The 17,629-nt window shown below is 45.0% G+C and overlaps 1 protein-coding gene across 1 annotated transcript in view; it reads left to right on the top strand.

The window, feature by feature from the left end:
* LOC126271861 (neural-cadherin-like) overlaps positions 1–17,629 on the top strand; it is a 238,919-nt gene that overhangs the window by 162,855 nt on the left and 58,435 nt on the right. The gene's annotated exons all lie outside the window — the stretch shown is intronic.

Genomic DNA, 17,629 nt, shown 5'->3' on the forward strand with positions numbered 1-17,629 from the left:
CGGGCATTCAGTGTTTACACACGCACGCCCTTCTGAGATTTTAAAAAGAATTATTAAATCACCTGACGAAGCTGGACAATTTTTACGGTGAAGTATTGTCGAGATACAGTAATAATATCTACGGCAGTATCTAGGAACTACTACGGCGTACCTCGCAAAGTCTGAGAGAGCTCTAAGAGAGCTCGAGTTGTGAAAGTTACTCCAACATAACATTTCTCGTAGCAATCTCCGGATCTTATACGCAGTACGTCATGTTACCTTAAGAACTAGATACACGTTAGATCTGTCACAAGCCAGTCGCCTTTTAGCCACTAAGCTTCACGCGTCACTTATAACTTCTGAGACGCTTGAAGACCAAGAGCGATGGCGTCATTTAAAGACTTTACGGCAAACGGAGATGACGTGACGTTACATGTTGTAGGTGGGTAGGGTTTAGTGAGGTGGATTTGATTATGATCCTTTAATTGTCTATGTTAGTCATTAGAAGGAATGGATAAAAAATGTACACATTTTAACACGTTGAAATGGAAGGAAGAAATGTTTGGTAAGTGTTACTCCCGTGTCAAAATCTCAGTTCCAGTACTAGGTGAGCTAGAGGAACACGTAAAAACTCTACCTCTGTGTGAATTTATTGGGTTGAGGCGCTTTTTAAACTCAATTAGAAAATATAATGCTTGCTTTCGGGCTCTACATATACGACTAAATAGTGGAAACACATTCGTTATGTACCTGTATACCAGCGCTGAACACATTTGTACACACCCACATACATATCTACACCACTGTATACTCAGGCATTTATGAATCACTAGCTTACATACTAGCCAACGCGCATCATAAGAAACTACTAAAAGCTGGTGTATTTATAAATGTCGGTGTGGTTACTCTTGGACTCAAATATTATTTGACTGGAGGCTGGAGTGGAAGGTGCGTAGTCTGTCGGACGTTTTCCGCGTCCTGCCGACTGAGGCAGGGAAAGAGTGCGGGAGTTTTTGGCCGGCCGGTGTGCCACGCTGCGTGTATCACGCTAGTAGACCCGCTGCCCGGAAGACTACGCGCTGGCATGCAGGCCACGTCAAAGCACACCCACACCCACCACCTGTCCCTCACGCGAGCACGCAATTACGCCCTTTGTCCGCTTCGTTATCCACGTCTGCGCCACCCTTTCATTACGGTCTGCCATACTGCTCTTTCCGAATTTCTCTAGATACTTACGTGACAAGTGCCTTTGATTTATTACTTTGTCTCCAAACCAGTGCTGACTCGTGAGCGTACATTACGAGTGTTCAAAAGTTTTTAGATTCAGATAAACATGAGAGTGTGAAATTAATAGTATCTACCGTATAACAGTTATGCTTATTAACATATTTACACAGCTAAAGCAAGCCACTAGAAATAATAATAATAACAGAGATAATAGTAATAATAATTATAACAGTAATAAAAATAATAATATGCAAAACTTGTCTGAAAAAATAAACAATTGTTTTGTGGATTATTGATATTTTGAACATGATTGAGTTTATCTTAGAGAAAGGACGAAATAATGTTTAAGCTTTCACTATTCTACGTTTCGCGTTTTTGTGTAAGTAGGAATTTTCGTGTTTTTTTTCCTTTCTCTGACAAATGTATAAGATCACTGAAACATTTATTAGTTGTAGAATTAATTTCAGAGCTGAAAATCAGACGTTGTAAGTTGGACCGACACGACAACTTGCGATTATTATACACTTCTTTGTTAAACGTTCGCTTGTTGTCACGCTTATTTGATTTCGTCATTTACTCAGTCAGCGTATATGGTCTGGAAGACCCTAGTTCCTTCGCGGCTACGTTTTACTGGTACTTTACTGTTAGCACTTAAAACATATTCAACGCAGTTACATCTGTTACTGTACACGAAAGACGATGCCTGCACAGTAAACAACCACCCCCAAAGACAAAGTGGCGTTTGTGGGGATGATTAAAGTCAAGTAGTACTTCCTGCCAACATGGCCAATTGGCTACAATACAGATGCGGGGCTAAGAACCGTAAGGACCACAATTAAGTGAACATCAGAGAAATGAGTGAAGTGCTTTTCGTGCATGTACATATACACTACTGGCCATTGAAATTGCTACACGAAGAAGAAATGCAGATGACAAATGGGTATTCATTGGACGAATATATTATACTAGAACTAACATGTGATTATATTTTCAAGCAATTTCGGTGCATAGATCCTGAGAAATCAGTACCCAGAACAACCACCTCTGGCCGTAATAACGGCCTTGATACGCCAGAGCATTGAGTCAAACAGAGCTTGGATGGCGTGTACAGGTACAGCTGTCCATGCAGTTTCAACACGATACCACAATTCATCAAGAGTTGTGACTGGCGTATTGTGACGAGCCAGTTGCTCGCCCACCATTGACTAGACGTTTTCAGTTGGTGAGAGATATGGAGAATGTGCTGGCCAGGGCAGCAGTCGAACATTTTCTGCATCCACGAAGGCCCGTACAGGACCTCCAACATGCGGTCATGCATTTTCCTGCTGAAATGTAGGGTTTCGCAGCGATCGAATGAAGAGTAGAGCCACGGGTCGTAACACGTCTGAAATGTAACGTCCACTGTTCAGAGTGCCGCCACTGCGAACAAGAGGTGACCGAGACGTGTAACCAGTGGCACTCCATACCATTACGAAGGATGATATACCAGTATGGCGACGACGACTATACGCTTCCAATGTACGTTCACTGCGATGTCGCCAAACACGGATGCGACCATCATGATGCTGTAAACGGAACCTGGATTCATCAGAAAAATGACGATTTGCCATTCGTGCACCTAGGTTCGTCGTTGGGTACACCATCGCAGGCGCTCCTGTCTGTGATGTAGCGTCAAGGGTAACCACAGCCATGGTCTCCGAGCTGATAGTCCATGCTGCTGCAAACATCGTCGAACTGTTCGTGCATATGCTTTATGTCTTGCAAACGTCCCCATCCGTTGACTCAGGGATCGAGACGTCGCTGCACGATCCGTTACAGCCATGCGGATAAGATGCCTGTCTTCTAGACTGCTAGTGATACGAGGCCTTTGGGATCCAGCACGGCGTTCCGTATTACCCTCCTGAACCCACCAATTCCATATTCTGCTAACATTAGATCTCGATCAACGCGACAGCAATGTCACGATACGATAAACCGCAATCGCGATAGGCTACAATCCGACCTTTATCAAAGTCGGAACCGTGATGGTACGCATTTCTCCTCCTTACACGAGGTATCACAACAGTGTTTCACCAGGCAACGTCGGTCAATTGCTGTTTGTGTATGAGAAATCAGTTGGAAACTTTCCTCATGTCAGCTCGTTATACGTGTCGCCACCTGCTCCAACCTTGTGTGAATACTCTGAAAAGCTAATCACAGCATCTTCTTCCTGTCGGTTAAATTTCGCGTCTGTGGCACGTCATCTTCGTGGCGTAGCAATTTTAATGGCCAGTAGTGTATAAAATGTAGCACTATAGCTCAGATATGGTTCAAATAGCTCTGAGCACTATGGGACTTAATTTCTGAGGTCATCAGTCCCCTATAACATAGAACTACGTAAACCTACCTAACTTAAGGACATCACACACATCCAGGCCCGAGGCAGGATTCGAACCTGCGACCTGCGACCGGTTAGGGACTGGATGAAAGTCTGCTGCAGTTTGCTACCATCTGGTGGCATTGATATAAACTTGTAGTTGATTGGTAAAGGATGACCGTGCAATTCGTAAATGGTACATGTTGCTTATCAAATTCGTATTTATTTGGATCGTAAGGCAATTACGTCACTCTGGTTGCGTATGCGCATAAGCTCCTTAAAACGTGCACAACTGAATGTGTGCTCGTGGCCCTCACGCCAACTATCGCGGAGTCGAGAGGAGTGGCAATGTAGCATAACGTGGTAGATGTAGGTGTCGTGTATTTCGAGTTACCACATCTACATTACGTTTAACAGCAAATAAAACTAACCAATAAATCCGCACGGTGTCAAAAGTTAGGGTGTTCACATGTTCTTGTACTCTCGCACAGCGGCCACCACTTCTCCAAACTGATGAAGTAGAATCATTTATTATTTGTGGTGTTTCAGTCAAATAGATTAACAACCTTCAGGTACCGTTTGTATGAGAAATGGTCTTAGCGTGTGACAACAGGTGTAAATTACTTTCTGAAAGTTCCGCGTAAATTCTCCCCGTCTCCAGTAAGATGGTTATCACCTCGTTACACACAATTCACACTCTTGAACCGAAAAAATTGAAAAACATCTAATGAAATTTAGGCTGAAAAATTGAAAAAATTATACAATAATCCGTACATAAACTGAAGCGCCAAAGAAACTCTTACAGGCCGGAGCACGGCTCTGAGCACTGTGGGACTTAACTTCTGAGGTCATCAGTCCCCTAGACTTAGAACTACTTAAACCTAACTAACCTAAGGACATCACAAACATCCATGCCCGAGGCAGGATTCGAACCTGCGACCAAAACGGTCGTGCGGTTCCAGACTGTAGCTTCTAGAACCGCTCGGCCACCCAGGCCGTCACAGGCATGAGTATTCAGGTACAGAGATACGTAAATAGGCTGAATACGGCGCTGGGGTAGGCAGATGTTCATTGGGTGCAGCGGCATTTGTACTTTTCCCCAAGAACTGAGTCAGTCCTGCGTTCATTGACAATAGCAATACTTACTGATCTGAAAGCGGTTGTCATTAACTTGGCGTAATATTAATGTCCTCTTCCTATCGGTGTTTGTATAGAGGATCCCCTACGACCATTGTTCTTACCCAAATGGGGCGGAAAACAGCAGAAACGGTAGATGTGACGTACATGTACAGACAAACAAATTATTACACTTTCAGAATTGGATGATTTATTGAAGAGACAGTGAGCTTCACAAACTGAGTAAGTCAGTAACCCTTTAGTCCACCTCTGGGCCTTATGGGAGTAGTTATCGCCTTGACAATGTCTAATGGAGTTGTTGGATGTCCTCCCGAGATATATCATGCCAAATTTAGTCCAACTGCCGGTTTAGATCGTCAGAATCTCAAGCTGGTCCGGGAGTCCCGCCCATATTGCTCCAAACGTTCTCAACTGGAGAGGTCCTGCTACCTTGCTAGCCAAGGTAAGCACGGAGACAAGCAATAGAAACTTTCGTCTTCTGGAGAAGGGCTTTATCTTGCTACTATGCTAGCCCAGGATGGCTTGCAATGAAGGGCAAAAAAACCGCGCGTAGAATATCATAGACGTACCGCTGTGTTGTACGTGTGCCGCGAATGACAATCAAAGCTGTCATACTGTGAAATGAAATGGCACCCCAGACCAACACAACTGGCTGTCAGGCCGTATGGTGGATGAGTCATGCTGGTATCCAACCGCTGTCCAGGGCGTCTGCAGACACATCTTCGCTGGTCCTGGTCATCGGCGTTCAGATCGAGGAGGGACTCGTCACTGGAGACAATTGTACTGCAGCAATGAGATTCGAGGCCCAGACTGATGTCTGGAGATGCTCCTGACAGCGATGGGATTGTCGCCCGCCATACAGCACGACAACCAGGAGTGATGGTCTGGGGTGCCATTTCATTACATAGCATGTCCGCTTTGGTTGTCATCCGCGGTAGTCCTACTGCACATCGGTACGTCGTCGATATTCTACGCTCCATCTTGTTGCCCATCATTGCAAGCCGTCCTGGGTTGACATTCTAGCAAGGTAACGCCCTCTCGCAGGTGGCGAGACTTTCCACTGTTTGTATTTGTGCTTATCAAAACCTGTCTTGGCCAGAGTCTCTGTCCATAGGTAACTAGTCAGCTCGGCAGAATGACATGCCACCTGCCCGGGTTGGATTGCCAGCCGGATCGGAGATATTCCCCGTTCGGGGACTTGGTGTGGTGTTGTATTTATCATTCATCATATCATCCTTATCGAAACTCACGTCCCCGAAGTGGCGTCAACTAGAAACACTTGCACCAGGCGACCTTTCTACCCGACGGGAGACCCTCGCCACACAATATTTCATTTCACCTTGGCCACCAAAGTCGCCACCAAAGGACCCTCCAGTCTGTTCGGAATTTTTACGATCTAATGCTTCAATTGGACAGAATTTCGCACCATACCTCAGGAGGACATCTAATAGCTCTGTCAACCAATGCTAAGGCAAATAACCGCTTGCATAAGACACAGAGGCGGACCAAAACGTTATTGACCTGCACAATTTGCGAAGCTGTATGTCCTGAAGAAATGAACGAATTTATAATCATTTGTTTGATGGTACATCTACGTAACATCTACCAAGTCTCTTCCCAGTCGGATCATTCCTTCGTTATGCGTTGTATTTTTTTGTTCTGGTCTTAGTGTGTATAAACGCTGGACTGTCCGCGTTGATATCCCAATAAATGGGGCAAATTAATACAGGCGTGCTCATAGGCAAATCGGGATATGACAGCTGTTTTCTCCCATTCTGTCACCTCTCCACGTGGACACAGTCTTACTGCGCCGATTCCGCACAACCGACTGACACGTACACGCCACTTAACTGCCGTGACCAACGTCGGCGCTGGAGGGTCACAGGAGCGCATGGCACCTGCTCTGCACCATCTACAGTGTGCGAAAGCGACCTATTTGACCCCATAAAATGGCGACTATTTTTTTGTTTGTTGAGGTCATTGAACTAAAAGATTTGAAGCTTTTTATTTGACATAATGAATTCTTTTATTGTCGTTTTTCAGCGGGCAGTAATATGTGTGTGTCTTCAAAACCTGTACAGAAAAAATTACGTTTCTGAATTTCTGCAGTTTTCTCTTTTTTATTTTTATTTTTCGTTATACTTTCTTTCTATGCATGAAATAGTTCATCGTTAGTGTTTCAATCGGTACAGCAGTCAACAACCGATCGTGTGAAGTCGGCAACAGATAACATACTGCTAGGTCACAAAAGAGAGTGCTGATACCCTGTCCAGAGGTAACGAAACGTCTCTACAGTAATGCGACATTTGACGTCGGTGGCAACCAATCGTGTACCTACAGTTACCTGCCAGGAAGCGCGGGCAAACAACGCCACCTCGAGACGTCCTTTGGTCCCTGTGTGAGATATCAATGAGCCTTTGCAGTCTACCATTTCTGATACAGCACTGGTGCTGTTGCCACAGATGCGAAATTTGTTGAATGTCGACGGTTGAAGAGCAAGATTAGTTGATTACTTGACATTTTTAAGCTGGGCCATCGCCACCACAGTCACGGATTACTCCGATGCACGTCATTACATACATATATACATAATCATTAACCATTTGACATCGGCGAACAGATAGAGGTCTTATCTAGATTTGTCTGTACATCCCAGTGTTTACCTAATTACGTCCGTATTGCTCCTGCCAGTTTTCTAGCGCCAAATACTTGCCGTCCATTTGGTCGTTTTCTCGGCCTTTTCACATCTCCTGGAACCCAGCAGAAAAAGCAGAAAACTTGTAACATATCATTCCCTAGCCGCCCAGGTGCGCTAGCCTTTTTCCGTATTGTAATCGCCTCAGGCAGATACCGGCGGTAAGAGTAATGCGGGTTTTTGTTCCGCCTGAAAAATATGGGATTTTTCCTAATCCTCCTAAATGGGCGGCGGTTAGAACCGACTAGTCTGGCTTACAAGGAGAGTGATGCCCCTATGACGGCCGCTGCAGAGAAAGTTCTGAAGGTGATGTGAGGAGGCAGCGTTTTACAGAAGCGCTGTAAGGAAGAGCAGGGAGTGGCCAATGACAGTGCCTACATTCTGCTCCTGATGCTAATCGACTGAAAGGACTAACGGTAAACAATTTCGCAGAGCGTTTGGGAGCTCACGAAATCGACCACTCAGTTGCCAGCTCTGGGTGATGGAGAAGATGTGCCCTCTTGGGAGAAGATATTGTTTTCATTGAGTGTCTTGCCGGGAGTGCTTAGGCAGCTTCCTGTTTTTCAAGGCGAGTGTTCAGGATCGGTGACCATCGACGTGTTAGATATAGAAATAGGACTCAGCGCAGAGCGTTGAATCATTAGCCAAATGAGGCCCCGTAGGATAAAAGTGACTGACGTGTCTAGGGTTAATTCAGCTCAACTATACGAACATTGGAGGGTGCTGCTTTGATGTATGACTGTTTTTCTATTGGCTTTGAACTACGTTACTATTTGTTGTTATGGTAATTAGCAACTACAGTTGCTAACTGTACTGAACTTTAAGCGGTTAACATATTTCAATCCAGTCATCGGGACACGAAATATTTCTTGAAAGTAGTTACATAACTAAGGCGTTTTTCATTACTGAGTTTTCAGTTTTGCAGTTTAACCCTCTCTCGTATGTTAAAGCGACGCTGGGGACTCTTATTTATGGTGATCTGGTAATGTAGCAGTAAAGACGATTAATCCGAGTCCGCCGAGGATCGTTTACAATTAAACCCGCGAAGCAGTACGCGGTGTAATTTGTCTGGCGCGCCGCAGGTTGCTAAGAGTGCGTGCATTCAGATAGCGGCCGCGAGTGTAACTTTGCGCGACCGATGCATCAAGACGTTCGCTCCGACGTCAATCAGTAGAGTGGAACCACGCAGACATACAGATTCTCCAGGACAGGTGGCGCAAGACCGTCACATTGAACGGAGATTATGTTGAAAAATAAGTTTTTGTAAACAGAAAATTGGGGAATAATATTGTGGATTTGAATCCTGAATAGGGCCATCCTGCTTTACGAACGCAGTGTGTTGCATTATTTGTTGAACGCTCCTCGTACGTCCCATATACCTCCTCCTCATTTTCGTTACTGTCATGATTACCTCCTTCACACCAGTCTGTTCCCTAACGCACTTGCTTGTTCTCGTGCCTTTCCCCGTAATTCCCAACATACGTCACTCCACCACTCGTGTAGGGTTCTCGCTTCCCTCGCCCGGGTTCCCGGGTTCGTTTCCCGGCGGGGTGAGGGATTTTCCCTGCCTCGTGATGACTGGGTGTTGTGTGATGTCCTTAGGTTAGTTACGTTTAAGTAGTTCTAAGTTCTAGGGGACTGATGACCATAGATGTTAAGTCCCACAGTGCTCAGAGCCATTTGAACCATTTTTTTCACCGCTCGCCGAGCTACGCTCCGATTATGACCGGTCTGGTAATTATAAGCCCAAGTTTCCCTGGAATGAGCAGAAACTGATAATGCAATAAGATTCCAAAGATTCCTCGAGAGAGCCACAGAAAACTTAGTTACGACAACCCTGTTTAGTTTACCAAAAGTACTCCTCGACATTTCTACATTTCCGTTTCTCCCTTTTGGTGTGCATCCAGTCATTGTCTTACAGTGCTGTATACAGGGTGTTCAAATGGCTCTAAGCACAGTGGGACTTAACATCTGAGGTCATCAGTCCTCTAGACTTAGAACTACTTAAACTTAACTAACCTAAGGACATCACACACAGCCATGCCCGAGGCAGGATTCGAACCTGCGACCGTAGCAGCAGCACGGTTCCGGACTGAAGCACCTATAAACGCTCGGTCACAGCGGCCGGCTACAGGGTGTTCCGAAACTATTTGTTCAAGTAAATACGGAAAGATAGGGAACATCAAAACATATTTTGTCGGGGAGCATACGGTCCCTCAACGCAGTTTTTGACATTGAGGACGATTTACAAAGAAGGAAGTTTAGCATGCTAGTTACAGCAGTGGTATGACAGCAACTGCTCGAATGCGCGAAGCATTATCCTGCATGTATGCAGTACATCGTCGGACCATTGGTTGTCGTATTCGTCAGAAAATACCTGCCATGTTCGCATTGGTACCAGCAGCTACAGCAATTCTAGCGGAGAGGTGTTCTTCCGTTTCCATAACGGTTTCATATGCCAGCTGCTTCATGAGTCCCCGGAGGGACACATCCAGACAGTTGGGGTCAGGTGACCAGTGTGGCCAGGCTACAGGGCCACCTTTGCCGATCCATTGTTTCCCGAAGGTGGATCACGGATTGTTCCCCTACATCTACATGATTGTTCAGCAATTCACAATAAAATGCATGGCAGAGGGTTCATCGAAACACTTTCAAGCTATTTCTCTATCGTTCCACTGTGGGAAAAGCGCGTGGTAAGAACGAATACTTAAATCTTTCTGTGCAACCTCTGATTTCTCTTATATCATTATGAGGAATGTTTCTCCCTGTATAGGTGGGCACCAACAAAATATTTTTACACTCTGAGGAGAAAGTTGATTACTGAAATTTCATGACAAACGTCTTTGTTTCAATTTGTTTGTATCACAGAAAGTGCCCGAGCGCTCTCTCCCCTACTACAAAATAGTTCAAAACGAAATGTCTTTCTTTGAATTTTTTCGATGTCCTCCGTCGATTCTATCCGATGTGGATCCCACACCGCACAGCAATACTCTAGAAGACGACGTACAAGCGTAGCGAAGGCAGTCTCTTTAGCAGATCTGTTACATTTTCTCAATGTTCTGCAAGTAAATTGTACTCTGTGGTTTGCTTTAGCCACAACATTATCTACGTGATCTTTCCAACGTAAGTTATTCGTAACTGTAGTCCCTAACTATTTACTTGAATTTACTTTCTTTAGATTTGTGTGGTTTATTGTGTAACCGAAATTTAGCGCATTACTTTTGCTACGCATGTGAATAACATCACACTTTTCATTATTTAGAATCAATAGCCACTACACTGCAGTGCTGGAATGGGCTAGCGACACATCGTGCTGGATATACATCCTTAGGCTAATATTCAGAGGTACATCCTGGAGCACTTCTGGCAAAACACGTTCCGTACACAGAGCGGTTATGAATGCCAGTACACATTCCCATACACTGACACTGACACACACCACACAGCTTACTTCAGCATCACTAACAAAATGTTCCCTTTCAGTAGAAGTTGACTTCAGAGACCATAAGTTCCTTATCGAAATATATTTGTTTTGATGTTCTCTACCTACTGATTTAATTTGGAAGATGAGCTTCGGAACAGTCTGTATATACAAAAAAGTCTTCTCTTAGATTGTTAATTTATACAGCTTTCTTGTTGATTATACAAGGTGTCGTACTTCTTATGATTGACGTCGAGGCCTACTTTCAGAGATTCCTTTGAAATATATGTCCGCTACATAGACGTCCGCAAAATCTAGAAGAATTTGAACACATTTTTAGACGTGTAAGTTGACGAATATATAAATAGGGAACTACGAGAATCACTGAGAAGTATTAGAAAAGGAATGTGAAGAATAGACGCCACAAGTTAGTCAAAGTCATTACCCTCGGATGCCTCGAGAGTTCGCTTGAAAGTAAAAATGAACAGTTCGGGCGATGAACTGGAAGGGCGCCAGAGCTCTCAAGAGCAGCCAGAGTGCAATCCGAGCTGTACGCGGTCGCCAGCGCGCTGTTTGAGCGCGGCAGCGTTGCCCAAACATCCTTGTGAGGTGGTATTCCAAGAGACGGCTAAATTTCAACATTTCCAAAACGAGTCGGATGTCTTCATTAAAACGTGGCTGCCTGCAGATCGTAGGTGGCCCCATCTCATGGTCGAAATACTGGGCGTGAAGTTGGGTCCAAGAGTGACGTGGGAGAAACACATGAGGAAAAGAAAGTGTTGGAGCAACTCAATGTGGTCTGCCCCATCATCAATCACAGATCACCTCTATCAGCTCTACCCACTCAATAGGGAGTCACACTCACACTATTCAGTGCGGATGGACCGAACTGTTAATTACGAGTAACAGTTTACAAAGTTCTGTTACAACAGGGTAGTAAGCCGCAGGTACATATTAAATATTTAACCGATTTCACATAGCCCGTAAATTTCGCTGAAATCAGCTGAAAAGTAGGCATTTACAGTGCAGTTTTTCTTAATGGTTTGTGTGCTTAATGAAATCATTCTTATTTACCATTTATTTTGTATTCTATTAATTCCTTCAATAAATAAAAGCTTAAACCTTGAAAAAAGAACCTTTTCAACATGTTACTTCCTTAACCACGTGTGCCGACAATATTGTGCATTCATAAACAAGTTGCCTTCCAGGCAGATGCAATCTCTTGTTACATAATTTTTGACCACAAATATCTTACTGTGGAATTTTGTTACTTTCATCTCTTTTAGAAATATATTCCAATAAATAACAAGCTTTTATCGACTAAGCCAAAAGACTCACCACGGATCGGAAGGTTGGACACAGGTCCCAGAAAAAAATGTGGTAAAATTGTCATACGCCCAGCGTAAATTGTGTATTGTCGGAAAGCGCTAACATAGACATCAAAAACCAATTAGAAATTTAGGTAATGTGGTGTCCCCATTTTCAGAGTGCAGGAGAACAGAGAACAGAAACGCGAGCTGGGAGCAATGTCGTGAAACGATAAGAAATTTTATTGCTCGTGCGTGTCAGGTAATCAGCACGTTGTACGCCCGCCGTACACAGCAATACACGACACACTCCACAGGCCTGTTCTCGAGTTCTCTAGGTACGAGGTGGTATCCAGAAGTTCCGGACATGTACTATATTAATTGAAATTATTACCTGTTACCTACAGGTATTGGACGAAAATATGGAAACATCTCGAGAAATGCATGCTTGAACGTAAATAAGGATGCTAGCCGATCCTGCAGGTTGCGCTGTTGTGTTTGACCACGAACGGCACCTGTGAAATGTTCTCAATACGTTAAAAGTATCAGTCGACATCAGAACAGTGTCTTTGAGTACACTGGTCACCCAGAACATTATGACCACCTAGCTAATAGCCGGTGTGTGCATCCTGGGCACGGATAACAGCGTCAACGCGTCGTGGCATTGAACCAATGAGGACTTGGAAGGCCGCTGGATGGATTTCGCACCACATCTGTACACAAAAGTCACCCAATTGTAGTAAATTCCAGGGAGGGGAGCGATGATCACTGACGCCGCGTTCAATCGCATCCCAGATGTGTTTGATCGGGTCTAGATCTGGCGAGCTGGGGCCCGGCACATCAATTTGAACTCGTCACTGAGTTCCTCGAACTACCACATCACAATCCCACCCTTGTGACATGGCGCGTTATCTTGTTGAAAACTGCCACTGTCATCTGGAACCATGATTATCATGAAGGAGTGTATGTGGTCCGCAATCAGTGGTCGATACTCCTTGACCGTCTTGGTGCCTTACAAGAGCTCCACTGGACCCGTGGATGCCTACATGAATGTTTCCTAGAGCGTAATGGAGCAGCCGTCAGCTTCTCACCGCCCAGCAATACAGGTGTCTTCCCATGGAAGACGAAGGATTCGCGCCCTCCCATCGGAACGTTGAAGAAGCTGTAGGGATTCTTTACACCACGCAACGCTTTGCCCCTGCGCTGGCGTCCAGTGTCAGTGGTCACGTGCCCGTTTCAGTCGTCGTTGCTGTTGACGTGGTGTTAACATTGGCACATGCGTGAGTCGTAGGCTGCGGAGACCCATCTTAGGAGTGTTCGGTCCACAGTGTGCCAGACACACTTGTACTCCGCCCAGGATTAAAGTCTGATGTTAGTTCCGCCATAGTTCGCCGCCTACTCTAGTTTCCCAGTCTGCCCAGCCTACGACGTCCGACATCTGTATTGAGAGGTGGCCGCCCGACCCCACGACGTATGGACGTTGTTTCGCCTTGGTTCTAACAAGCTTCGAAGACACTCACCACAGCATTCGTCCAACACCCGAGGGGTCGTGCAGTTTCCGAAATGCTCGTGCCAAGCCTCCATGCCATCACAGTCTGCCCTCGGTCAAATTCAGATAGATCGTGCCCCGTCCCCATTCTACACACGGACAGCAGGGTCACTGATGCTACATACGGTCATTCCTCATCAGGCGAAGCTGCTTTTTATGAAGATAGTAACTGCTCCCAAAAGTACAAATACAATTGATGAGCGTGCAGCTTCTCTTTAATAAATGATAATTAAATGAAACCCTCAGTTGAAGACAGGTGTTGTTGATGTACCTCGAAGGGGACAGCTGAAAATGTATGCCCCGACTGGGAGCTGAACCCTGGATCTCCTGCTTACATGACAGGCGCACTATCCATCTGAGCCACCGAGGACACAGATGAATAGCGCGGCTGCAGGGACTTATTCCTTGCACGCTTCCCGAGGTATATCAACACCTGTCGGCAGCTGAGGGTTTCAGTTAATTATCATTTATTGTAGAGAAGCTGCACGCTCATCAATCGTGTCTATTCTTTCGAGAGCAGTTACTATCTTCATATATAGCTAAAGGCTACCCGGCCATTGACCTTTGTCTGTGCGAATGCGCACAGGTTGCCCGAACTCTTACGGGAATCGTCACCTTAGTGTGCGCGAGTAATGAGTTGATGGGCAAATATCTATTAGGTACATTACATATGTAGATTGTGGACAGTTGGGAATGTGGGTCTCACGGGAAGCGATCAAGGGATAACTTACTGCAGTCGCGCTATTCATCTGTGTCCTCGGTGGCTCAGACGGATAGAGCGTTTGCCATGTAAGCAGGAGATCCCGTGTTCGAGTCCCGGTCGGGCACACATTTTCAGCTGTCCCCATCGAGGTATATCAACAACACCTGTCGTCAGCTGAGGGTTTCAATTAATTATCATTGAAGCTGCTTTCACCTGGACGTGCTTATATCGCAAGTAGGTCGGTAGTAATATTGTTCTGGCGGATCAGTGTGCATTATGTCGGGGGGAAGTGAATTCGAACGTGGGCACATTGTTGGTGGTTGTATGGTGAGTGCTTCCATAACCAAGGGAGCCTAAGTGTTAGGTGTTTCACAAGGCGCCATATCGAAGACTTAAACCGCATACGGGAAAAGCAGAGAAAACGTCATCCGCTAAGTCACAACCCGGACGGATGTGTGGGTTGAGTGACCGTATAGGATCATTGAAGAGGATTGTGACGAAAAGTAAGAGGACACCAGCTGGAAAAATCCCTGCAGAACGAAATATCGCACTCGCGAACCCTGTCAGCACCAAAACAACAGAAAAGGAACTGCGTAACCAGGGAATTGCAGGGCAGCTGGAATTCCAAATTACTCATGAGTGATGCAGATACCCGTAACAGGAAAATGTCGCACCGAAGCCAATAAACGTGGACTAAGTAGCAATGGTAGAAAGTCGTTCGGTTGGATGAATCTTTCACACTGTTTCGAACTTCAGGGGCAGTTTACGTTCCAAGAGTGAAACATGGCGAGGTTTCTATGATGATTTGGGCAGCCAAATCGTGATATTTCATGGTCCCATGGTTACTCTTCAAGATCGCATTGCTGTCCATCATTATGTGACCTTTCTTTATCATGTCCTTCCAAAGGTGCAATGTTTGTTCCCCGTTTGTGATATTGTGTTCCAAGACCACAGGGCCCCTTTTCACACCGCTAGTATCGTCCAGGTTGAAATGGCTCTGAGCACTATAGGACTTAACATCTGAGGTCATCAGTCCCCTAGACTTAGAACTACTTAAACCTAAGGACATCACACACATCCATGGCCGAGGCAGGATTCGAAATTGCGACCTTAGCAGCAGCGCGGTTCCGGACTGAAGTGCTTAGAACCGCTCGGTCACAGCGGCCGGCTACCGTCCAGGACTGGTTTTGTGAGCACAAGGATGAACTGCCGCAACTACCATGGCCACCACAGTCACCACATTTCAATGTTATTTAGCCTTTGTGGTCTACTTTGGAGAGAAGTGTACTAGATCGCTATCACCTGCATCATAGTTACCTAAATTTGCCACTAATTTGCGAGACTAATGATGTAATCAAGAAAGGTAGTAGCAGTAATCCATTAAGTTACGGGGACATATCACTACCGTCTATATGCAGCAGGATTTTGGAACATATATTGCATTCGAACATTATGAATTACCTCGAAGAGTCCAACCCCGGTAGCTGAGTGGTAAGAGCGAGAGAATGTCAATCCTAAGGGCCTGGGTTCCATTCCCTGCTGGGTCGGAGATTTTCTCTGTTCAGGGACTGGGTGTTTTGTTGTCCTAATACCATCGTTTCATCTCCATCACCGCGCAAGTCGCCGAAGTGGTGTCAAATCGAAAGACTTGCACCCGGCGACCGGTATACCCGACTGGAGGCCCTAGTCACACGACATTTACATTTACCTCGAAGAGGTGAAACACAACTAGGTCTTTGCACACACAGTGTTGAGTGCCATTGACGAGGGATTTCAGACTGATTCCTTATTTCTAAATTTTCAAAAGGCTTTTTGATACTGTACTACACAATCAACTTGGAGTGAAATTGCGTGCTTATGGAATGTCGTCTCAGTTATGTGACTGGGTTCGTGATATCCTAACGGAGAGGTCACAGCTTGTAGTAACTGGCGGAAAGTCACCGAGTAAATCAGAAGTGACTTCTGGCAATCCCCAAGGTAATGTTATAGGCCCTGTGCTGTTTTTTTATCTATATAAACGATTTAGGAGACAATCTGAACAGCCTCCTTCCTTTGTCTGACATCGTTTATCGTCTAGTAAAGTCATCAGCAGATCAAAACCAATTGCCAGAAGATTTAGGTATGATGTCTGTATGGTGCTAAAATTACCAATTAACCCCAAATAATGAAAACTGTGATGTCATCCGGTCAGTGCTAATAGGAACTCGTTATACTTCGGTTACACGATAAATCAGTCAAATATAAAGTCAGTAAATTTAACTATATATCTAGGAATTACAATTACGAACAACATAAATTGGAAAGAACACATAGAAAATGTTGTGGGGAAGGCGAACAAAAGACATCGTTTTATTGGCAGAACGCTTAGAAAATATAACAGATGTACTAAAGAGACTGACTATACTACTTTTGAAACTTCCCGGCAGATTAAAACTGTGTGCCAGACCGAGACTCTAACTTGGAACCTTTGCCTTTCGCGGGCAAGTGCTCTACCATCTGAGCTACTCAAGCAAGACTCACAGCTTTACTTCTTCCACGTAGGAGACGGGGTACTGACAGAAGTAAAGCTGTGAGGACGGGGCGTGAGTCGTGCTTGGGTAGCTCAGATGGTAGAGCACATGCCCGCGAAAGGCGAAGGTCCCGAGTTCGAGTCTTGGTCCGACATACAGTTTTAATCTGCCAGGAAGTTTCATATCAGCGCACACTCCGCTGCAGAGCGGAAATCTCAATCTGGGTACACTACTCTTGTCCGTCTGCTTTTGGAGTACTGCTGCGCGGTCTGGGATTCTTACCAGATAGGATTAACGAAGTACATCGAGAAAGTTCAAAGAAGAGCAGCGCTCTTTTTATTATAACGAAATAGGGGAGAGAATATCACAGACATGATACAGAATTTGGGATGGGCAACATTAAAAGAAAGGCGTTCCTTGTTGCGGCGGTAACTTCTCACGAAATTTCAATGACCATCTGTCTTCTCAGAATGCGAAAAGATTTTGTTGACGTCGACCTACATAGGGAGCAACGACCAGCATAATAAAATAAGGAATATCAGAGCTGGCACGGAAAGATATAGGTCTTCGTTACTTCCGCTCGCTGTTCGAGAGTGAAATAATTAAGAAGTACTGTGAAGGTGATTTGTAGAAGTGTGATTTGTAGAGTATCCACGTAGATGTAGACGTAGATGTTATGATTCCTTTGGAAACCTTTCAGGATCTATATTTATTCATTCCGAGATAATCGAAAGCTTTTTTGGAT

The sequence above is a fragment of the Schistocerca gregaria genome, chromosome 5 (assembly GCF_023897955.1).
Source record: "Schistocerca gregaria isolate iqSchGreg1 chromosome 5, iqSchGreg1.2, whole genome shotgun sequence".
NCBI lineage: Eukaryota > Metazoa > Arthropoda > Insecta > Orthoptera > Acrididae > Schistocerca > Schistocerca gregaria.